Source organism: Scyliorhinus canicula, chromosome 8 (assembly GCF_902713615.1).
Source record: "Scyliorhinus canicula chromosome 8, sScyCan1.1, whole genome shotgun sequence".
In the NCBI taxonomy this organism is placed as follows: Eukaryota; Metazoa; Chordata; class Chondrichthyes; order Carcharhiniformes; family Scyliorhinidae; genus Scyliorhinus; species Scyliorhinus canicula.
The window spans coordinates 15724618-15749925 of record NC_052153.1 but is presented as its reverse complement, the minus strand read 5'-3'; the positions used below and the strand labels follow the sequence as shown (position 1 = coordinate 15749925).

Below are 25308 nucleotides of genomic sequence, written 5' to 3'. Positions count from 1 at the left end.
CTGCAAATCACTTAAAACCTGTGCCCTCTCATAAATTAATAAATTCATAAGATATAGGAGCAGAATTAGGCCATTCGGCCCATCGAGTCTGCTCCGCCATTCTATCATTGCTGCTATGTTCCCCATCTGCTACCTACAATGTTACAGACCAAGAGCTGGATCACGAAACCAGCCAGAGCATCTCCTCCCTCGAACACATGACCTAGGAGCAGGAGTCGGCAATTTTGTCTCCCGAGCCGGACACCCTCAATGCGATCATGGCTGATCCCATCCTGGTTTCAACTCCACTGTCCTGTCCGTTCTCCATAACCCTTCAACCCATGACCAATTAAAAATCTGTCCAACACCTCCTTAAATTTACTCACTGTCCCAGCATCCACCGCACTCTCTGGGGCAGCGAATTCCACAGATTCACATCCCTTTGGGAGAAGTAGTTTTTCCTCAAATCTGTTTTAATTTTGCTACCTCTTATTTTCAGATTATGACTTCTCGTTTTAGAATGCCCCACAAGAGGAAGCATCAGCTCCACGTCTACTTTACCCTTACCTTTTATAACTTGTATACCTCAATTAGATATTCCTTCATTCTTCTAAACTCGAGAGAGTATCGGCCTAAATTGTTCAATCTCTCCTAATATGACAAACCCCTCATCTCTGGAATCAATCTAGTGAACCTCCTCTGAACTGCCTCCAATGCAACTACATCTTTCCTCAATAAGGGGACTAAAACTGTGCACAATACTCCAGGTGTGGTCTTAATTAATAATAATAATCGTTATTGTCACAAGTAGGCTTACATTAACACTGCAATGAAGTTACTGTGAAAAGTCCCTAGTTGCCACATTCCGGCGCCTGTTCGGGTACACAGAGGGAGAATTCAGAACGTCCAAATTACCTAACTGTATCGTTGCAACAACACTTCGTTACCTATATTCGTTCTCGCTCCTTTCACGAATGGGAACAGTTTCTCACAAGTCTCTCTGTCCAGCCCCCTCATGATTTTGAACATCTCCATCGAGTTTCTTCTTAGCCTTCTTCCCTCCCAGGAGAACAGTCGCAACATCTCCAATCTATCGTCATAACTGAAATTTCTCATTCCTGGAACCATTCTTGTCAACCTCTTCTGCACTCTCTCCAGTACGGTATTCAAAGTGCACATCGTACTCCAGCTGCGACCTAACTAGGCTCAGCATAACCTCATTGCTCTTGTACTCTATGCGATTATTGATGAAGCCTCGGCTGCTGTAAGCTTTATTACCCATGGTGCTGTTAGGGAGGGAGTTCCAGGATTTTGACCCAGCGATCGTTAAGAAACAGCGATATATGGTGCTCTTTCCAAAGGTCAGTGCGGACTCAAAAGGCCAAATGGTCTCCTTCTGCACTGTAAAAGCAATATATATATATATATGTGTATTTCCTAGCTGGAATGGTGAATGACCTGGAGGGGAGATTCCAGGTGGTGGTGTTCCCCATGTGTTTGTTGCCCTTATCCTTTTAGGTGGAAGAGGCTGTGGGTTTGGAAGGTGACGCCTTTCTGAGTTTCTGCAGTACATCTTCTAGACACTGCTGCCACAGTTTGTTGGTGGTGGAGGGAGTGAATGTTTGTGGAAGGGGCACCAATCAAGTGGGTTGCTTTGTCCTGGATGGTGTCGAGCTTCTTGAGTGTGGTTGGAGCTGCGCTCATCCAGGTAAATGGAGAGTATTCCATCACACTCCTGACTTGTGCTTCGTAGATGGTGGACAAGCTTTAGGGAGTCAGGAGGTGAGTTACTCGCCATAGGATTGATGGTCTTTGGCCTGCTCTTTCACCACCGTATTTATATGACAAATCCAGTTCAATTCCTGGTCAATAGTAACCCCTAGTTTGTTGATGGTGGGAGATCCAGCAATGAATATCAGCCACTGAATGGCAAGATGTGATGGTTAGATTCTCTCTTGTTGGAGGGGGTCACTTTTGTGACACGGATGTTACTTGCCACTTGTCATCCCAGGCCTAGATACTGTCCATGTCTTGCTGCATTTGGACTTGGACTACTTTGTATCTGAGGAGTTGCGAATGCTGCTGAACATTGTGCAGTCATCAGAGAACATCCTCACTTCTGACCTTGTGATGGACGGAAGTTAACTGATGAATCAGTTGAAGATGTGTAGGCCTATCCTGAGGAACCCCTGCAGTGATGTCCTGAAACAGAGATGATTAATCTCCAACCACTACAGCCATCTTCGTTTGTGCCAGTTACGACTCCAACCAGGAGGGGGCGTTATTCCCTGATACCCACTGACTCAATTTTGCTAAAGGTCCTTGATGCCACATTCAGTAAGACGCTGCCTTGATCTCAAGGACAGTCACTCTCCTATTTTTAAAGTTACAACAACCAATCAAACTCAATCAAATAAACTAAGAGATAGATTAAAGGGACAGCCCCTTAAAGTGATATTGCTTCAATCAAAAATCAAATCTCACGAAAATTAAAACATGAAACCAAAACGTGATTAACAGGCTCGATTAAATCCCTATGATCCCAGCAGGCATGGAAGGCCTCAATGGTGACAGCAGACATCGCATGCTCACTCTCTCGGGATACTCGACCGTGAATGTACCCGTGGTAGAGGGGGTAGACAGATGGGTCGATGACCCCCTTGGCCACCCATTGCCTGAACCTCTTGATGCCGAGTTTAGCCAGGCCCGGGAGCAGGTTCACGAGGAGGTCCTCCTCCTTTGCCGTCACTCTCTGCCTCGGCTGTGGCACTCATGCTCACCTCGCCTCTGGAGTTCTGAAAGTACGATCAAGGAGGCATGTTTTAAGGGGCATCTTAAATTTGGGGATGACAATGGTGCCCTGGTAAACTAGAATAAACCAGTTACTGAATGTTATGATGCAATTGTAAACATTGGACCTGAAGTAAGCCTTTTCAACAAAATAGTCCTGCTGTAAGATAGTCCTCCAGATATAAAGGGCAGCGTTCCAATGGTAGCTTTTTTGGTTATTTTCTGTACTTATTCACGATATTTTCATGATTCACTTAGAGGGAACCCCCTAGACTCTTTGGATCTCTTGGACGAGATTTTCAGCAAATGCGGAGAATCGTAAAGGCTGCCGTGGGACAGGCGTGACCAATGGCAGCCTTCACGCCCACTTCCGGGGCCGATTCTCCCCCCGCCCGGGCGGGGCTAGGAGCGCGGCCCCGTGCGTCACGGTCGTCAAGGCCGCACTTCAAGCATCACGCCGGCTGACGCGGCCGATGACGTCGACTGCGCATGCACAGGTTGGACAACGCAGTTGCCGTCTTTTCCCTCAGCCGCCCCGCAAGACGTGGCGGCTTGATCTTGCGTGAAGACCCGGCCACTCGGCCAATCGGCCTCGGAAAACGGCGAGCGGCGACTCGTGGCGTGGGTCGGGCTGGGAGAAGGGGAGAATAGCGGGAGGGCGTGAAAAATGTTGGGGGGCCCTCCCGCTATTCTTCCACCTGGCGTGGTGGGGGGGGGGGGGCGGAGAATCGCGCCCCTCCTGCTAGCTTTTCATCACTGAGAAAGTACCCTGATCTTGGCTGTTTCGGTCTGAAGTGAATGACCTCGTGTTTGTCCACATTGGAAACCCATTTGCCGTCGTACTTTTCCCATTTGCTTAATTCATGAAGGGCTCTCTGCAATGTCATGCTTTCAGCTGGAATGCTGACAAAGCCGCCGATCTGTGTCGTCAGCAAAGTTGTATCCGTGACTTTCTTCCCCGTTATCTCCATCATTAATGAAAAAGACGGACAGTTGAGACCCCAACACAGATCTCAGTGGACCAGTTCGAGTCACATCTCATTCACTCAAATGTTCAGAGATAATTTTACGTCAGCAGTAAATCGCAATTAAAGCCAGAAGATGTTACGTAATGAGATTGAATGAAGGCATTTATTGTAGGCCAAGGAATATGCTTTTCCTCCCTATTGTGCTGCACTAATTGCATCAGCGATTCAGATATATTAAGATGTGCGGCTTTGCAGAGAGGAGATTTCAAGCGTAATAATCATTTGTACTAAAGTTACCCTGAGTTTCACTAATGCTCCCCAGAGTGAAGCTGATTGTATCATTGATAAAAGTATTAGTCAGTGCAAGAAAAGTAATATTTCTGATGAGAATCGAAATAACCACAGACGCCACTTGCATGACTGGATTCACGTCTTGTTTGGAACAGTTGGCACTAGTTTCTTGTGTCAAAATACACCAGAGAGATCCATTCATTACTCCACCTACGCCACCATACCATGCTTTTTCCCCCACCCCGGCGAGTCATGTTGAAATTCCCGTCATCTTTGCACATCTGTCCCTTATGGATCCATCCAGTCCTTCCAACCATGGGCCGGATTTTGTGTTTTTGGGACTATGTCCCCATGCCGTCGTAAAATCTGTGGACTTTCATGCCAGAAAAACTGACATGAAAAGACCACATATTTATTGCCCTGCAGGGGCTGGCATTGAACCAGCGTAAATCTAGAAGCTTTTGCTGCAGATATGGGGCCCCGCACTTCCGGGTCGGAGGCAGTGCATGCGCACGGCGGCGGCATCCAGCGGCCGCGCCTCGCTCCATGGCGGACTCAGACCACGGAGATGGACCCTCAACATAGTTCCCCAGATTGGTCGCGCGCCCAAATCCTGACCGCCCACTCAAAAATTGCCCGGCCACGTATAAGGCCCCTCCAGCCTTCAATCGGCCCTCCCACGACCAGGGCGGCCGCGGATTGAGCCAGCAGCCACCATGCTACTTTCACGACCGACAGGACCACGTTAGATCCACGCCGTTGGGACTCCAGTCGAGGGCAGAGAATGGTGGAGCGCACCTCCAGCAATGGCCGCAGGTAGGTGATATGCGGTGCAGCGTACTCGCCGAGTACGAGGTTTTCTGGGCCTGAAGAAACAGGGAACCGGCGCCGGTCCCGATTCCGTGCGGGAGAGATGGAATCTCTGCCCTGGTGCCGGCTGCGATTTCGACGTCGGGGTGTGGAGAATCCAACCCCTTATTTTACAGCCTTAACATGCACAGCTCTATGCGCCTTCAGTTACTCTAATTTCTGCACTGTGACAGCTGTTACGGACGGCCTCCATTCCAGACTTCTCCACACTGATCCATGCCAACTCGTACTCACTCTTGCCCAGCGCTGAAGATCATTGAACCTTTCATGGCACTGTGTCCAGATGTGACACAACATGCCACGCTGACCTCAGCTGCCACCCCTGCCCAGACCTTCTTCACTTGGCGGGGTGGCCTTCTCTTGCCATCCCGCAGCATGAGGATGCCTCGCCTGGCACTCACCGCCTCCCCAATGGTGCGCAGATACTTGTCTGAGAAACGGGGGCCTCAGTGCTCATCTGACTTCCAGCCCCGCCCATCGCGCACCTCCTACATGCGCAAAATTCAGGTCTATGTTCAGCGGGCAAGTGACATTACAGTTGCTAATAGGACCTTTGCTTCTGAGGCACATCAGAAGTAAAATGTTAATTGTTAGCATAAATATTTACTGACACAAGAATAGAATATCCAGCCAAGAGCCCATTCTTCATTTTACTAAAGAAACGTATCGTCTTCTGAATAATTGCACATTCCCAAATGTTGACGTGATTCTTGGTTAACTCCTGTTACTGTGATTTATGCTTTAAAACTGCCAGTTGAAAGACAATTGCGTGAGGCATTTTAATGATGCAGACTGGAGCACCAAGCCCCACAATCTGCAGAGGGCGAAGGCAGCTTTTCAAAGCAACTGAGATTAGATAATAAATGCTGGCCTTGAGTAATGCCTACAGCTTGTGAACAAACCAAAAATGATTTCAAATGACATCAACATATTTTTGGAGAAGGATTGCAAACAGGTATTCTAATATCCAGTGATGTTTGTTGTTCCGAGATTATCAACTCCTGTGAACTGAAAGCAACAAGATTAAACCCAAATCAGAGAATCATGGAATGTACCTCTCCGTTGTCCGCAACAAGATGTGTGTTCACAGGGAATGTTTTAAACTTTTTGAGAGTTGTGATTTTTCAGTAACAAACACAGAACAGGCTGTCAGGTAAGTTTGAATGAGAAGAAATTATGATGTTTGTTCGCACATTCAGCACAATTAAACAGGAGGGCATGCACACTTACCAGAAATAGACTTGTATCTAGACTTCCAGAAGGTGTTTGATAAAGTGCCGCATAAAAGACTGATGTAGAAGATGAGATCGCAGGGGATTGGGGGGCAGAGCACTAGATTGATTGAGGATTGGCTGACTGACAGAAAGCAGAGGGATAAATGGGTCCTGCGTTGGCTGGCGAACTGTAACTAGTGGGGTGGCGCAGGTGTCACTCCTCGGAACTCAACTCTTTTCAATCTCTATAAATGGTCTGTAAGCATAAGACCATAAGATATAGGAGCAGAATTAGGCCACTCGTCCCATCGAGTCTGCTCAGCCATTCAATCATGGCTGATATTTTTCTCATCCCCATTCTCCTGCTTTCTCCCCATAACCCCTGATCCCCTTATTGATCAAAAATCTATCCCTCTCCATCTTAGACACTCAGTGATTTGGCCTCCACGGCCTTCTGCGGCAAAGAGTTCCACAGAGTCACCACCCTCTGGCTGAAGAAATTCCTCCTCATCTCTGTTTTAAACAATCGTCCCTTTCATCTGAGATTGTGTCATCTGCTTCTAGTTTTTCCTACAAGCGGAAATATCCTCTCCACGTCCACTCTATCCAGACCACGCAGTATCCTGTAAGTAATGGGCATAGAGTGTAACATCGCAAAATTTGTGAATGGTACTAAAGTAGGTGGGAAAGCAGGCAGTAAAGAGGAGACAAAAGGTGGGATTCTCCCTTCTGGGGACCAAGTCCCCATGCCGGCGGGAAAACCGATGCCAACCACTCTGGCATCAACAGCCCCCGAAAGTGAGGAATTCTCCGCATTTTCGGGGGCTAGGTGGACGCTGAAGGGGTTGGCGCCGCTCCAGCCGGCGCCAAAGGGCCGGCGCGAGTTCGCGCATGCTTAGAGTGGCTGGCATGATCTCGCGCATGCGCGGAACGGCCGGCGTATTTTCGCGCATGCGCGGGGGATTCTCTTCTCTGCGCTGGCCCCCGGGCAATATGGCAGAGCCCTACAGGGGCACGGCGTGGAAGAAAAAAGTCCCCCCACGGAACAGGCCCGCCCACAGATCGGTGGGCCTCGATCACGGGCCATGCCACTGTGCCCCCCCCCCCAACCCGGGGTCAGATTCCCCAGCACCCCCTGAGGACTGCCCCCACATAGTCATCTGCCAGGTCCCACCGGTGCATTAGGCCAGTGATTCACGCCGGCGGGACTTGCCAAAACTGGATGGCCACTCAGCCCATCAGGGGCAGAGAATCGCCGGGGAGCCGCTGTCAACGGCCCCCGACCAGCATGGCCATAATCCCGCCGCCGCCCGGAAAACGGCGCTGGAAAATAGGGCAGCCGGCGTCGTGGCAGCAGGGCAGGATTTACGCCTCCCCCCGGGGATTCTCCAACCCGGCGGTGGGGGGGGAGGGGGGGGGGGGGGGGAGAATCTCGGCCAAAGTGTTTACGGATATAGATAGGTTCGGAGAATGGGCCAAAATTTGGCAGATGGAGTTTAATGTGGATCAGTGTGAGGTTATCCCTTTTGGCCAAAAAAAAGGAAGGCAAATTATTATCTAAAAGGGAAGCAGACTCAAGATGTGTTCTTGAATCGCAGAAAGTCGGTGTGCAGATACAGCATGTAATTTAAAAGGCAAATAGAATTTTAGTATTTATTGCAAAAAGGGGCGGGAGTGTAAAAGTGGAGAAGTGTTGGTGCAATTGTACAGGGTGTTGGTGGGACCACATCTGGAGTAGTGTGTCCAGCATATCCAGCAGCGTTGGTGCAATGAAAATTAAGGGTCAGAATTGGAGGAGCACAGATTTCAGATACTATAATGATGGAGGAGGTTACAGATATAGGGGGGGGGAGGGGGGCTATGACATGGACGAATTGCAAAATATGGATGAAAATACTAAAATTGAAGTGTTGTCAGGCCAGGAGGTAATATAGCTCACTGAGTGCAAAGGTGTCAGGTGCATGGGATTGAGTCAGAGTCCGAATACTTAGCATAAACAGTGGAGAATTGGTTAACTGAGGGTATAAGACTATCCCATTTTTACAGCCACAAAAATCATTGTTTGAATGAAAATCAGTCAGGTTCTTCAACGGAAGGCCTGCTCAGCTGTGTTAGAAATGCCCCCTGACCCTCTCCCCAGGATTTTCTTTATTCTTCCTGAAGGGATGTGCCACTCAAGCAAGCAATAACTCATTAATCTCTCACAAACGGACACAGCGCAAGGAGATAACACGTGGCCTGACTGAAAAATGATGCTGCCTCTTAGCTTGCAGCATGAATACTGCCAGACGAAACAGGAACATTCTGGATTCAAACTTCTAGGGCTGTGTTTGCAGTCCTGGGTCAAGAACCCAATGCCTGAATCACTTACGGGTTCCAACCCCGTGCCATCTCTGCATCGCTGTCTTCGAAGGCACATCACGCAGCTGGGCCGAAAGTGAGCTTGGTGCCCAGTTAGTGGTGCCAAGCACTGCCCAGAGGCGAGACCTGATTCGTGAGTATAATCCTCAAAGGCAGAGGGCAACCAAAACTGGCCTTGCGTCTGTTTTGCAAAATAAAGGAGACAGGAGGTCAGAGGGCCAGCTCAGAAAAGTGGCCAAATAGACAAGGAGAAGCTTGCCTGCCTGGTCTGACTGAATAACACTTTTCACCAAAATGCGTGCTTCAGCATCAACATTTCTTGGTGGCTCCATGCCAGCTATGCATCAACAGGCTCACCAATTTGTGATTTCAAACTTGTCCTTTGACCCTTCCCAGCCCAGTAACAAGAGAGTTCCTGGCTCTCTCCATCCACCCAGCTTTGAAAATCCCAGTGGGTCCCAGAAGCGTTATGACAGAGACATGCCATCTGGGAATTTGGTTTTCAAAGTGTACCTACTCCGACCTCACCTCCCGTGGGTAATTGAAAATCAAGCCCTTAAAATCCACAAGTGTACTTGTGATTTTATTCTCCATTATGGGTTAAAAACGCACAGCCAATTGGGATCCACATTACTACGGAGATTTGAGGAAGGGAGGTTGACTGCAGAAGACAGTTTATGGAGGTTCTCCTAATTCAGACCTGTCTACACCTAAACTCCCCAGCTTATTAGAAATCAAATTCACTGTGACTTAAAAACAGTCAAAAAGTAGCTGAACTTACCTTTTGCACATGATCAAAAGACATCCGAATCCTCCTGATAGCGGAAAGAAGGCTTTGCTCAAAGACAAGATAGATAAACGGAAAGGTATGCTTTTGCACATCACCAGTCACCATTCCAGGATTTTGGAAAGCCCATTATAGTCAATGAGGTACTTTTGAAGTGTTGGAAGTGATGATCATGGATAGTATTATCAAGTACTGACTCTTGTCTGAGATTACATCTCTGCTTATTTGTTGTAATTTATTATTTGGGCAGCATGGTGGCACAAGTGATTAGCACTGTGGCTTCACAACGCCAGGGTCCAAGGTTCAATTCCCTGCTGGGTCACTGTCTGCGTGGGTTTCCTCCGGGTGCTCCGATTTCCTCCCACAGTCCAAAAACGTGCAGGTTAGGTGGATTGGCCATGATAAATTGCCCTTAGTGACCAAAAGAGGTTGTGGTGATATGCATCACTGTAAATACACAAGGGGTTAATGTAGATACAGTAGAACTAAATAAACACTAGAGGGAGCACCAGAGACATCATGACACACAGACATTCAACCAATAGGTCAGTAAGATAGGACACGACCAATGGGCAGTCAAGACACCCAGAGGTGACACTACCACAAGGGGGCTACCCATATAAAAGGACAGGGCACACATGGGCAGTCAAGACACCCAGAGGTGACACTCAAAGAGACAGGGGCAGATCAGGAAGCATCACACCCACCGCATGGATTAGAGCAGACTGGTTAGTTAGACTGAGTTACTATAGCAAGATTAGCAGGAGAGTCGAACTCAAGTAGGAGAATTGTTAACTGTTCAGTAAATGTGTTAAACCTATCTCCAAGTCTGAATCTTCCTTTGTCAGAGTATAAATCAAGGAAGCAGCTTATGCTACATGAAGAAGCATAACACAACAAAGGTTAGGAGGGGTTATTGGGTTATGAGGATAGGGTGGAAGTGAGGGCTTAAGTGGGTCGGTGCAGACTCGATGGGCCGATTGGCCTCCTTCTGCACTGTATGTTCTATGTAATGAGCAAGAGTTAAATAAACATAGCATGTGGCTTCCATTCACTAATTTATATTTGAATCAAGAAACGTTAACTCCCTGACACCTCTGAGCATTTGCGTGTGAGGCATTCTTTGTTCTTCACTATTGGCAGAGACTGTATTGGAGAAAAAAACCCTGGCCACTGTGAACTGAGCTATCGTAATCGTACTTTCAATCTCTTTACAGCAACTAAAAGGTGTACATCATCTATCTTGTATCTTAAGGTTACGAGGGGAAAAGTGTATTTTTGTCAAAACATTCACGTAAAAGTGATACAGATTTTTCTCTGTTACCCAGAATGTGACTCCTGTTGAAAGGTCCCTACTATGTGTGGTGAAACCAGATGAGTTCTGGAACCGAAAGTGACTGCTCAACTTCCGGACTAAGAAGAATTGGCTAGGATTTGAGGTATGTGAACTTCGATGAGTTTTCCAACGTTGGTATTGTGCACGGCTCGCAATATTATTTTGCATTTGTTGTAAACAATGTTGTAATGTAGGAAACGGGGCAGTCAGTCTGCTCAACGGTTAGCATCCACAACTAGCATTGTGTTCATCACCAGATAATCTGTTAGCTGTGGGTTGAGTGCTGGAAGCGCTCTTCCCCAGCTCTTCCTCAAATGGTGCTGTGGGATCTTTCACCCACTTGAGAGGTTTAACATTTCATCTAACAGAGCTCGAGTCAACAGCGCACCATCGTTACCACACCTGCGATAACCCAATGTTTTTCTTGTCATCGATTAATTTTTCATTCTTAATTTACTCATTAACTTTTATTTCTAAAGCACGCCACGGAATGAATAACCCAGCAACCCCCCCCCCCCCCCCCCCCCCCCAACTCCATGGCACGGACAGCGAGCAATGCAACTGGCCATTGACTACAGTGGGACCGGAAGACCGAGCGTCTCCGCCGCTGGAAAATCCACTGTGGGGATGGGGGGGAGTCACGGCCCCCTTGCCTAAAGACATTGGGGTGAATTCTCCGCCTCTCCAGCTGCATTCTTCTCGGCGGCACGCAGTCGCTGGCAGCAGTGTTCTCCGTTCCCGCCATTGGCCAATGGAATTACCCATTTTAGCCATCCCACGCCGACGGGAAACCCGCGTGACGGGTGCGCCGCCGGCAGAACGGAGAATCCCGCCGGCAGAGAATTGACTCAGGCTGTGCTGCAATTCTATGAGTGAAAATTGCCCACGTGGGAAGTGACTGGCTATTTAATTGTGATCATGAGGAACCGGGGCGTACGGTCTTTGAGGATTGTTGGATAGGAACCGACGACACCCAAGACAGACCTTTTTTTCTGCTTCATAACTGAGACTGATTATAAAGCTCTTGGAGTCATCTCACTTAACCTGAGCACAGAATGGGGAATTAAACATGGGATATTCATGCTCTGCTCACTTCAGCTAATTGCAAGACATCGTGCCTGACCCATTGGGGGATACCCTGGGAGTCTAATCAAGTCTGATTTATATCAGACAAGATACGAAGGCCATCTTTGGGACATGTGCTGAATTCTCAAAGTATTCACATTCTCCTCAATCTAATTAGCTGACAAATATATTACTTCAGAATGGAGATTGTAATTCTGCAAGATGAAAATGTATAGTATGTGATCATGTGAATTGGGAGAATTTACAATTCTCATCCTTGTGTTTATGTCCCTCCATGTTCTCACACTTCCCGATATCTGTAGCCTATGGTACTTTACTCAAATGTTGTCCACTTGTGCATTCCCAATATCCTTCCCCCCACCACCCTTTCGTCCCTAAAATTGAAGGTGGTGCCTCCAGCAATCAAGGTCATGAAGTCTAGAATTCCCTCCCTAACCTCTCTACCTCTCTCTCCTCCTTTAAGTTGTTCCTTAAAACCTACCTCTTTGAGAAAGCTTTTTCCTGTCCTTCAGCATCTTTTCTGGTCAAGGGCTTTAACTGTTTGTAGGCCAATTCAGAAAATATTATAGAATGACAGCTGCAGAATGTAGTCTGTACTTCACAAGGGGAAAGCAGAATTCTCACTTGAGTGTATTAAGAAACAAAATACAGCAACATGCATTTAAATCGAGATAAATTCTTGGGGCCATCGGCCATGAATACCCATTGTAAATAATCCCTTCCCTCGAATTAAACTTTTCCATGAATGTTTAAAAAGTCAGTGGAATAAACCATCTCCGTTCCATAATCTTTGTGCAGATCTTGTTCTTGAATATTCCGTTACAGTAAGATTGGGACCCAGTGATTGGCACGGCCTCTGTTTTTGCCTGTGATCATCAGCTGAGAGAGAGAGGGCCCAAAAGATATTCGTCTTCAAACGTGCCATTAGTTTCTTTTGTCCTTAGCATCAGTGATAAACGTGCAAGGAAGATGCTAAGGCATTGGAAATTCAAGGGTCTCAAGTACTATTAATTTTAATCTTGGAGGGAAATACGACTGACCTTCTCTCTGCTCTGCACATATTCAATTACCTCTGCTAAGTCAGTAATTATTCTAACCAGGAGCCTTTCTCATTGTTGAACTCAAACTAATGATTCAAGCGTTTTCCCAAGTTGAATGTATATTTTTTAAATTGATGAACTTCAGATTGTGCATCAGTGGATATTTTGTCCCTTTTCTCATATTTCTACTGACCTGAACAGATATATTTTTTGAGGGATCGAAACTTCATTTAAGCCTCGCGCGTGCAGATGATTTCAATCAAGAGGCACCAGATGTGGCGAAAGTTATTCACTCCTGAGAATCAATAGTGAATCAATGGTAGGGCAATGTAAAATGTTGCCCTGTGCATCATTCACTGATGCATGCTGGGAGCCTCTGGAATTCTAGTCCATTGTTCATGCAAACTATTCAGCACAGAGGGTGGCACAGTTGAGAGAGCTCTTGCCCTTGCTCGGGTTCAAAGAATAACAACTGAAGAAGCCCATGATGGGTGATCATGGACCTCACTCAGGTCCACATCCACAATCCCATCCTGAGGTTACCCGTCCTTCCCCTTGTGACAGATCAACTCTCTTGTTGTTCTGAGGAGCCTCTTTGCTCTGTTTGACTCCAGTTTCCTCTCTTCCCAAAGTTCGGCATGGAATAGCAGGTCAACGTGTAGGCAGCTAACTGGGTCCCGAAATTTTTGAACATCATCTCTCCATTTAACGCATTCACCATTTTGTTTGAAGATTCATCGGCAGAAGACTATTCGGGCGGCGTGGCAGCACAGTGGCTAGCAATGCTGCCTCACAGCTCCAGGAGCCCGGGTTTAATCCCGGCCTCGGGTGACTTCCTGTGCGGAGTTTGCACTTCCTCCCCGTGCCTGCGTGGGTTTCCTCCGGGCGCTCCGGTCTCCTCCCGCAGTCGAAACATGTGCAGGTTAGGTGGATTGGCCATAATTGCCCCTTAATGTCCAGAATGTTAGGTTGGGTTACTGGGTTACGGTGACGGGGTAGAGGCGTGGGCTTAAGTAGGGTGCTCTTTCCGGGGGCCGGTGTAGACTCAATGGGCCAAATAGCCTCGTCTGCACTGTAAATTCTATGATTCTACATTTAGTTTTAAATGCAGCTGTATATTTCAACAAGGATTTGCTGGCTCAAAGTTAGCTTAATCAATTCTGTCATGATTGATAAATATGTAAACAATTAAGTAACCAATTAAGTATGGTGTAAAGCTTGCATTGCAAAATAGAACGGGCAAGTCAGTTAGGTCAAATGCTAGGATATCAGTGGAGAATGTCAGATGCGTTGAACTTCATTGTCTGTTTTCTTCAATCAGGGTCCACTGTGTTGCAAATATAGAGAGTTAACCTGAGCCAGTTTTCTCCTTACTGATTCACTCTGACCACAGGCACAGGATCCTGAGGCCAATTGTAATCTTCCTTTGATTACCTTGCTCAGCACAGATCAGAACTAAGCCGGGGGACGTTTACTTGATCATCGGAAAAGCTTCATATTATGGGATAACACAGTGATACATAGGCCTTGGTATTTATAGGTTGCAGGATGCTAACATAGGCTAAAGAACGCAGCAAGGCCTGAGACACGGAGGGCGGGATTCTGCAATTACCGACGCTGAAATTGCCTTCGCCGATTGGCCAGAGAATCTGTTTTTACAACGAAATCGGGGGCGGCGCCATTTTTCGGATGCTACACCCCCTCAAAAATTGCGTACTCGGGGAATACGTGGCACATCATTGGAACGGCCTTCGGACGTGACCTGATGCCCTCCTCCGATGCTCCGCCTCCGATGGGCCGACTTCTTGACGGCGTGGGGCACGTGTCCTCTCAACTTTCGTGAATCTGGCGTGGCAGCTGCGGACTGTGTCCAGCGTTGCCAAAGTCGGTGGGGGGCATTCCGCTGGCAGGGCAGACTTCAACGGGGACTGGGGGGGCTGGTGGGGGGGTGGTCCGGGGGTGGCGAGGGGTGCACTATCTGGCTGGCCGGGTCCGCACATGGCTGGCGACATGTTGTACGGCGTGGCCACCATAGTCCACTACCGTGCGCATGTGCAGCCACGGCCATTCTGCGTCCGTATCGGCAGGGAAAGCCGGGGGCTTTATGTGGTGCAGCTGCTAGCCCTCCACCCAGTGGAGCATCGGCGCGGGGGCAACGCTGACTTTTTTTTTGGAAGACCACACGCTTCCTCCGGACATAGCCGCAAAACCGGAGAATCCAGCCCAGAGTTCCTGCCAGTCTTCGTGGCAGGATCCTATTTACTTTTTTTAGTTCCAATTCCTGCCTCAGAGCAAGCAGAATGAAGCATAAAACAGCAACAGCATTAACCCACAGATGCAGAAGTGCCGCACAAATGGAGGGTCAGAGATGCCCAGAAACTGGAAGGGAGCTAGAGGCGGGGGGGTGGGGGGGGGGGGGGGGGGGGGGGTGCACAAGAGGATGTGATCAGGAAGTTTTGAAGAGGGAGGGCAGTTAACAGTTCTTCTGAGGATATAGGCTGTTGGGTACTGTATCATAATGGAATGTGTTACACTAAGTCACATTGAGGGTTAACTGTAACAGTCTGCGATATAATTGAAGGACGTGACATAGAACATAGAACAGTACAGCACAGAACAGGCCCTTCGGCCCTCGATGTTGTGCCGAGCAATGATCACCCTACTCAAGTCAACGTATTCACCCTATACCAGTAACCCAACAACCCCCCCGATTAACCTTATTTTTTAGGACACTAAGGGCAATTTTAGCATAGCCAATCCACCTAACCCGCACATCTTTGGACTGTGGGAGGAAACCGGAGCACCCGGAGGAAACCCACGCACACACGGGGAGGACGTGGAGACTCCGCACAGACAGTGACCCAGCCGGGAATCGAACCTGGGACACTGGAGCTGTGAAGCATTTATGCTAACCACCATGCTACCGTGCTGGGGTATACTCAGGTGACCTGGACTCCTGGAGAGTAAGCATGGTCAAGCAAATGTATGGTTTTCTTATAAACATTACAATGAATTTAGTATTTTACAGCCAGCAGCCTTTGAATTCATTGCAACTACTCCAACTCAACAGCATGTGATGAAAGTGATTGATAAAAAAGACGGTTTGAGGAAAATCTCTACTTCGACTAGAAAGCTTTGAGACAATTGCAGGCTCAAATCAGGTTGGCCAACGTGGCACTGGGGATGCGCTCAAATTCATACCACAGTGGCTCACGCAGTGAAGCCAGACTGTGAATAGATCAGTACACTTGTGTATGCAGTGGGCGACTTTGAAGATGACTTCCCAGTTACCCTGGGGATAGCTGAGAGTAAAACCACATAGGCAGAGGTTCATTATGTCTTGAAAATAGGGTTGAGGGAGTTCCAGGCATCCTGGCACTCCCGCAGGCACCTGGGCACATTGGCACTGCCAGCCAGGTGCCTTGACACTGCCAGCCTGGCACTTGGTCAGTGCCATACTGGCTCTGCCGGGTGCATAGTTGGCACTGCAAGGCTGGCAAAGGCATTGCCAGGGTGCATGTCTGGCACTGCCAAACTGCCCAGCTATCAGGTTTCCTGTGCCATGGATGGGGCCCGGAGATGCCCCGCCCTTAGTGTAGAAGTAAGGCAAGTGTGGCCTTGATGGGACGTCCCTCGCCGAGACCTAAACAAAGTCACATTTGCTAATGGGCTCATTCTCCCCGTTATACGTGCCCAAAATGGGACTGTTTTTTGGGCCTTAAATTGCACCCATGAACCTCAGTCTAGGAAGGCTGAAACTTCTGGACAGTTTTCGAACTCATGTACAAGTTGGAAGTTCAGTTTTCCTTCCTTGGACTGTCCTTCTGTAACAGTCAGGCAGCGGAATACTCCGTCAGCGGGCTCTTCCGGTCCGCTGGCAGACCACCCACGCACACGGGTTTCCTGACAGCGTGCATGGCCACAATTTGAAACCCCATTGACCGGCTGCGGGAGAGGGGAAACCTGCTGCCGGCGGGGGTATGCTGCGCTTTAAAATGCAGTTGGCGGGCGGGAGAATCCCATCCAAGGATGTGCAGGTTAGGTGGATTGGCCATGCTAAAATTGCCCCTTAGAATCCAAAGCTGTGTTGGTTGGGTAGGGCGATGGGGATAGGGCGGGGGAGTGTGCCTAGGTACGATGGACTGAATGGCCTCCTTCTGCACTGTAGGAATCCTGGGCGCGATTCTCCGCCCCCCACGACGGGTCGGAGAATAGCGGGAGGGCCTTCCCGACATTTTTCCCGCCCTCCCGCTGTTCTCCTCCCCCCCCACCCAACTCCCAACACGAATCGCTGCCGCCGTTTTTTTACGGCCGGCAGCGATTCACAGCTGCTAGATGGGCCGAAGTCCCAGCCCTTTACGCTGTTTTTACGAACGGCAAACACACCTGGTCTGGCCGTTCGTAAAAACGGCGGGAACAACTCGCTTTTTATAACCATGGCACCGATTGGCACGGCAGTACCACGGCCGTGCCAAGGGTGCCATGGGCCCGCGATCGGTGCCCACCGATCGCGGGCAGCGGGCCCGATGCCCGCGCACTATTTCTTCTTCCGCCGCCCCGCAGTATCCATTCGCGGGGCGGCTGAGGGGCATCCCGGCCCGCGCATGCGCGGGTTTCGCGCAAATGCGCGATGACGTGTCAGCCAGCGCTAACTCCGGCAAGCGGGCTTAACGAAATTCGTTAAGCCCGTGATGCCGGAGCTTACGGCGTCGGGCTGCTAGCCCCGACCGGGGACCAGAATCGGTTCCCGGTCGGGAAGGGGTGCGCTGGCGTCAAACCCGCCCGGGTTTGACGCCAGCCTTACGATTTCTCCCGTTTTGGGAGAATCGCGCCCCCTATGTTTTATTCTATGTTCTAACGAGAAGCAACTCTGAAACACCCACGGACAGTTTTGACATTATATGCTGTGTAATATAAGTTATTGATTCACGGAATATTTGTTTGTCTCTGTCTCTTCTTATCTGAATAACCTTTTAACCTTTTGTAGAATATATTCAGTTTAAGCGATAACAACCTCTCATTCAGTCCAAAGGAACAATGTTTGCAAGTTCTAAATGCCATCATTTCACTGAAAACAAATCGAAAAACACAAAGTATTCTTCAAATATTTTTTTTCCTGTCATCATTTCCATACAGATTTTCTCTCAATCATAAATTAATTTACCCCTGGGCACTGGGGTATTGTTCTTGTCGCCACAAAGGTTGCAGTGAATGAAGGGCCTCTCCTCCCCCCCCCCCCCCCTCTTCTGGGATCGGGTGGTCTATATTACAGGGTTTTTCAAAGAGCAGGTTGCGTCTCGCAGGTCGGTCGCGGTGGGGGTCGTGAGGGTCACGGAGAGATCGTCTGCGCTCTTCCTGCGTTGGTCCCGATCGCAGGAGAATTGCCTAACAAACGCTACTGGCATTTTTATTGACTAACGGCTAAATGGGAAGGAAATGGGGCTGTGTTCAGTCTTCTGGTCATAAGCGGCAGCAGTGAGCAGGCCACACGCCCTTCACGAACACCTGAGATTAAGCGCACTGTATGTACATGTTCTTGGCACCAAATCAGCGAGGTGAGCTTCTTCCATTTTGTATCTGCTGGCAAGCAATGCAGAGGATGAATAATTTTCATGCACGAAAGAGACAGCCACAGACACACATCGGATCTCAACCTGAATCTGCTGGAGAGAGCTGTCCAGGAGAGTGCAGGGCAGGAAAGAATAGTGCTAGTGTTAGCTCTGTACAGACCTCCAGAGACTCTTATTAACAGCCTACAAAGAAGAAACTTAACTCGGGAACAAAGCAGTATAAAGATGATTTCTTGAGGTATGGCTTTGTCAGTTGTGCCAATCCAAATAAGTATACAAGACCCATGTGTGTTACATGTTGTAGTGATCTACATATCTGTATGTATATAAGGAGTTAATGTATAGACATAACAGCTAAGTAATCACTAGATGGCAGCACTAGAGATGGGTACAAAAAGATAGACTAACGCTGAGTTCCCGCCTCTTCGAGTGGATAGTGACTCGTGACCAGAAGTAGAGAGAGATAGCTCACAGTGCAGGTGTTTTTAATCATAGCTAATTCATATTCAATCTTGTTTATTTAATATCTAGTTTAAGTGTTGGAAAGAGAATAAACTCACAGTTTATTTGCTTTAATTGGAATCCTTTGGGCGAGATTCTCTGCCCTGCCACACCACATTTCTGCCCCGCCCGGCCAGCGGGATGCTCCATTTCACTGGCTGGTCAGTGGAATTTCCCATTGTGGGGCAGCCCCACGCTGATGGGAAACCCCCGGCGTTGGCATAACGGAGAATCATGCCAGCGAAGAATCCCGGCCTTTGAGTGTTAATGAACAGCGAATACAGGATCGTCTTGGTAAGAAGCAAATAAGTAACACATATTACACAAGGTAATATAACATATGTAGGTATGTATTGGCAAATGAAAGGAGAAATTTCAGATTCCAGAAAGGTAAGTTGAGGGTGAAACATTTCTTTTGAGGCTGAGACCCCAGGGTTAGTTATTAACTTACATCTGACTCCAAATGAAAATACCTCGCTGCTGTTCCTGACCTATGACAGCACATTAAAAACCCATCAAAATCCCATGAGGCTGTCAGCATTCTGGTGTTGCATCTCCCAGGAGCATCCAGTGCTGAGTAAAATAAGCATTTTGTTGCTATTGCCCTTCATGACGACCTACATGTGCGAGGTTAGATTTTCCATTCTCTCGAAGATGAAGAAGGCACAAAGGAAATGACTGCACTCTGCACCGCTGATATGTGCATTGTTACCTTCTCCTCCTGTGAAGCTGATTAGAGTGAGATCATGAAGACCAAGCAGGCTCCCATTTTGCATTAAAGATAAGCGAACGCGGCGTGGACTGTGAAAGTCGGCCAATGAAGGTCACGAAGGTCACGAAGGTAGGCCAAATAGCAAACATGGGTTCCGGAAAATGTTTGAAAAACACTGCTATACGGAGCGGAATTCTCCGACACCCCGCATGGTCAGGGAATCACCCAGGGACTTCGTAAATCCCGCCCCCGCCGTGGCCGGAATTCTCCGCCACCCGGGAATCGGCGGGGGCGGGAATTGCACCCCGCAGGTCGGCGGGCCCCCCGCGGTGATTCTCCGGCCCGCGATGGGCCGAAGACCCGCAGCTGTCAGGCCTCTCCCACCGACGTGGTTTAAACCACCTCTGTGCCGGCGGGAGCAGGCGGCGCGAGCGGGCTCCGGGGTCCTGAGGGGGGGCCGCGGTGCGATCGGACTCTGGGGGGTGCCCCCACGGTGGCCTGGCCCCCAATCGGGACCCACAGATCGGCGGGCAGGCCTGTGCCGGGGGTCACTCTTTTTCTTCCGCCGCCGCCACGGCCTCCACCATGGCGGAGGCGGAAGAGACCCCCTCCACTGGGCATGGAGACGTCAGCGGCCGCTGATGCTCCGGCGCATGCGCGGGCTCACCCCCGACGCTGGTCGACATGGCGCCAAAGGCCGTTGGCGCCAGTCGGCGGAACGGGGGCCATCCCGGCGCGGGCCTAGCCCCTAAGGTTCAGAGAATTCCGCACCTTTGGGGAGGCCCGACACCGGAGTGGTTGGCGCCACTCTGCTACGCCGGGACCCCCCCCCGCCCTGCCAGGTAGGGGAGAATACCACCCCAGGTGTAGTCAAGTCTTCACGATAAGGTTGAATATATAGAGGGGTGAGAGAAGAGGAGCTGGCTGTTCATTCCAGTACTGAATCACACTCAGTAGACTAACAAAGGGTGGAATTCTCCCATTCTGAGATTAGGTGTGAAGGTGGGGAGCTCTGGTGGCCTGTCACACTGACCAGATCGGAGGGATCCCACGCCAGATTCTGCACTTGAAACCTTATTCATCATGCACCGCAGCTACCCCCCCCCCCCCCCCCCCCCCCCCCCCCCGGCTCACCTGGCAGGCAGCGGATTTGTCCGTCCAACCTCAGCTGACGGGGTTGAAGGTCCCAGGGCCACATTTAAAGACCAGTCCAGCACACTCATACCACTATCTCCATCTCACCACTCTTCACCAGACCTTGCAGAATGTCAGCAACCCAGAGGAAAAAGACTCAGAAGAAATCTGTTCCCTTATTCAACCACTCTCTCCCCCCCACCCACCAAGCCCAACGCATGCAAGGCGCCCATGTCGCATTTGAACTTCCACCCACTGCCGCTGGAGATTTCATCCATCCCCTTCCAGTAAAAAATGTGGTATGCCTTTGAACCCCTCGTTTGTGAGATTCTCATGCAGTCTTGTCGGAGTCCACCCTCCCTCCCCTCGGTCACCCCTCTGACTCCTACTGTTGGTCTTCTTCGTCCACCTTCTTGCCCCTCTGCCTGCCACCATGAGCCATTGCCCTACCCATCTGCTTCCTTTGACCCCCCCCCCCCCACCCCCCTCCCTCTGACCACTCGAATTTCACCTCCTATTCCATGCCCCGGTCAAATTTTGGTCTTTTGTTATGGTGGGTGTATGAGTTGTGCAGCACAGTGCTGTCCAGATAGATACTGGTGTGCGATGCCAGGGTCAAGGAGGCCCCCTGTACTCCCCAATCCCAGTGCAATAATGATCTGACTCAGGAGGGCCCCTGGATCTAGCAGCATGGTGCTGTCCATGCAGACTAGCTTGGCGTGGAGGTGGAGAGCAGGGACCAGTCTACCCTGGCAGAGTGGTGTATTGCACGGCAGGAGCAGTGCAGCACCGTGGCAGAGAGCCTTGCAGCACTCACCCCGAAGCCTCTTACCAACTGAGGGCCACCTAGGGGCAGGGCGGTAGCATTGTGGTTAGCACAAATGCTTCACAGCTCCAGGGTCCCAGGTTCGATTCCCGGCTTGGGCCACTGTCTGTGTGGAGTCTGCACGTTCTCCCCGTGTCTGCGTGGGTTTCCTCCGGGTGCTCCGGTTTCCTCCCACAGTCCAAAGATGTGCAGGTTAGGTGGATTGGCCATGCTAAATTGCCCTTAGTGTCCAAAATTGCCCTTTGTGTTGGGTGGGGTTACTGGGCCATGGGTATAGGGTGGGTGTGTGGGCTTGGGTAGGGTGCTCTTTCCAAGAACTGGTGCAGACTCGATGGGCCGAATAAGAACATAAGAACATAAGAACTTGGAGCAGGAGTAGGCCATCTGGCCCCTCGAGCCTGCTCCGCCATTCAATGAGATCATGGCTGATCTTTTGTGGACTCAGCTCCACTTTCCGGCCCGAACACCATAACCCTTAATCCCTTTATTCTTCAAAAAACTATCTATATTTACCTTAAAAACATGTAATGAAGGAGCCTCAACTGCTTCACTGGGCAAGGAATTCCATAGATTCACAACCCTTTGGGTGAAGAAGTTCCTCCTAAACTCAGTCCTAAATCTACTTCCCCTTATTTTGAGGCTATGTCCCCTAGTTCTGCTGTCACCCGCCAGTGGAAACAACCTGCCCGCATCTATCCTATCTATTCCCTTCATAATTTTAAATGTTTCTATAAGATCCCCCCTCATCCTTCTAAATTCCAATGAGTACAGTCCCAGTCTACTCAACCTCTCCTCATAATCCAACCCCTTCAGCTCTGGGATTAACCTAGTGAATCTCCTCTGCACACCCTCCAGCGCCAGTACGTCCTTTCTCAAGTAAGGAGACCAAAACTGAACACAATACTCCAGGTGTGGCCTCACTAACACCTTATACAATTGCAACATAACCTCCCTAGTCTTAAACTCCATCCCTCTAGCAATGAAGGACAAAATTCCATTTGCCTTCTTAATCACCTGTTGCACTTGTAAACCAACCTTCTGTGACTCATGCACTAGCACACCCAAGTCTCTCTGAACAGCGGCATGCTTTAAAATTTTATTGTTTAAATAATAATCCCGTTTGCTGTTATTCCTACCAAAATGGATAACCTCACATTTGTCAACATTGTATTCCATCTGCCAGACCCTAGCCCATTCACTTAACCTATCCAATTCCCTCTGCAGACTTCCAGTATCCTCTGCACTTTTCGCTTTACCACTCATCTTAGTGTCATCTGCAAACTTGGACACATTGCCCTTGGTCCCCAACTCCAAATCATCTATGTAAATTGTACTGATCCCTGAGGGACACCACTAGCTACTGATTGCCAAACAGAGAAACACCCATTAATCCCAACTCTTTGCTTTCTATTAATTAACCAATCCTCTATCCATGCTACTACTTTACCCTTAATGCCATGCATCTTTATCTTATGCAGCAACCTTTTGTGTGGCACCTTGTCAAAGGCTTTCTGGAAATCCAGATATACCACATCCATCGGCTCCCCGTTATCTACTGCACTGGTAATGTCCTCAAAACATTCCACTAAATTAGTTAGGCATGACCTGCCCTTTACGAACCCATGCTGCGTCTGCCCAATGGGACAATTTCTATCCAGATGCCTCGCAATTTCTTTCTTGATGATAGATTCCAGCATCTTCCCTACTACCAAAGTTAAGCTCACTGGCCTATAATTTCCTGCTTTCTGCCTACCTCCTTTTTTAAACAGTGGCGTCACGTTTGCTAATTTCCAATCCACCGAATGGCCTCCTTCTGCACTGTAAATTCTATGTAAATCTTTTACGAGCCACTTTTTAGCAAACAGGTTTGACGCCGTGATTTACCAATGGCGTGACGCAAGTTTGGAAGGCCCGGCGGGACACCGGGGTGGGGTGAGGGGTAGGGTTGAGCAGCTGATGTATGGAGCATTCATGACATGCAAATGAATTCAAATCGTATTTGCCCAACCTGCCAGCGGGGCGACCGACCTGGCCATGAACCGGCTGTTGAGAGAGTTGCAACGTGATTTTACGTCGGCAGGTTTCTCACCTGTTGGCTCCCACCAGGCTCTCCTCACTCGCCTGCCGCCAATCCCACCGGGGCAGCATTGAGAGAATCCCGCCCAAATTCTTTCAGGCAGCTTCACCAGGCACTTTTAATGAAGAGACAATTTTTTTTAAAAATCGCAATTTGTGTCAAATCATTTTTAAATTGTTTGAGCAGAAAGTCCTGATTGAACTTAAGGCAACATCTAAAACAAACTGGCCCCACTTGAAAAAGAAAACACTTCAAGCAATTTCTGAACTGCTGCATTTGTGTTCCCTCAACAGTTTCACTCTTATGATTCTTGTCTTAAACTGGGGATCAGCTGTTCTATTTTGCACAACTGCAAAGGCCCGATGTGAGATTGTGCTGTTGATGGGAGTTTCTCAGATAGAACTTTCATACAGCAGCTGTCTGAGCAGCTTGCAGCCAAACCAACAGTGACCCATTTGCCTGCCCTCCCTGCCGCTAACAAGCACTGTTTGAGTGCAAGACGGTCATCCCGATCATGTTTATATATTATATATATTATGCTATAAATAATTCTTTAAGCCTTGGAATTAAACGGAACTCAACGTGAGCACAACACATGTGCGAAGCTGAGGCATTAACTGCGGGGCGGATTGGAATAATACTGAATCTCACATGGTTTTCTTCCTGTGTCGGAGCAGATATGAAGGCGGCTGCGAAAGCATGGGGTCCAAAGGCCATCAGCCACACCAGAATCCTATTAGGACTAGTGGCAGAAGCAATTAATCTTCATATCGGGGACGAGACACGGACGTGCTGCAGTCAATAGCGGTTTGATCTAGCGTGGACTGTCGACTGAACGTCACTTGGGGGGATATCAGATGTGACAGCTGTGATCAGGCTGCGGTGCTGGGGATGTGCACCAGCAGAAATTGATCTGGGCTTCTCGGTTGATTTGCAGTTGGCCCGGCTTGCGAAACTACGAGTAGTGGTGCGTAATCTAGCCGAAAACATGGAGGAGCTTTTCTTTCTTCATCGCCTTCCTCACTGTTAGACCACTGACAAAACCAAAACGTGGCAATTAACGTTTTCTGTATCCTCCATGTTTCCTCGTTCACTGCCTCACTCACCTTAAACACCGGGAGTGTGCACTGCCGATTGCAATTGTTAAGGACTGAAACGGATTACAAATTAATTTAATCCATCAAAACAAACTGACAAACATCAATGTTGTTTTTAATTACTAATTTATTTTGGGAGCACAGTTCACAGGAAAAACGTTAAGCTGAAAATACTTCTTATTTTTTTTTAACTTAACAGTACCCAATTCATTTTTTCCAATTAAGGGCCAATGTAACGTGGCCAATCCACCTACCCTGCACATCTTTGGGTCGTGGGGGCGAAACCCTCACAAACACGCGGAGAATGTACAAACTCCACACAGACAGTGACCCAGAGCCGGGATGGAACCTGGGACCTCGGCGCCGTGAGGCAGCAGGGCAAACCCACTGCGCCACCGTGCTGCCCAAGCTGAAAGTACTTATAGCGATTATTTGTACTTCTCCCTGATATAGGATCATAGAATTGTTACAGCTCATCCATTGGCCATTTGGCCAATCATGTCTGTCCTTGCTCTCGGAAGGTGCCAGTCTTCTGCCTTTTCTCCGCAGCCCTGCAATTGCTTCCTTCTCAGATAATCATCCAATTTCCTTTTGAAGGCCTCAGCTGACCCTGTCTCCACCATGCTTTCAGGCGGTGCATTCCGGATCCTAAACACACGCTGCGTGACA

General features: G+C 49.0%; 1 protein-coding gene across 3 annotated transcripts in view; it reads left to right on the top strand.

Annotated features, from left to right (window-relative positions):
• lingo2 (leucine rich repeat and Ig domain containing 2) overlaps positions 1–25308 on the top strand; it is a 726266-nt gene that overhangs the window by 144836 nt on the left and 556122 nt on the right. For all 3 annotated transcript variants that reach the window (XM_038804221.1, XM_038804219.1, XM_038804220.1), the window contains exon 2: positions 10589–10699. The gene's annotated coding sequence lies outside the window, so the exon portion shown is untranslated. The remainder of the gene's footprint in view (positions 1–10588; positions 10700–25308) is intronic.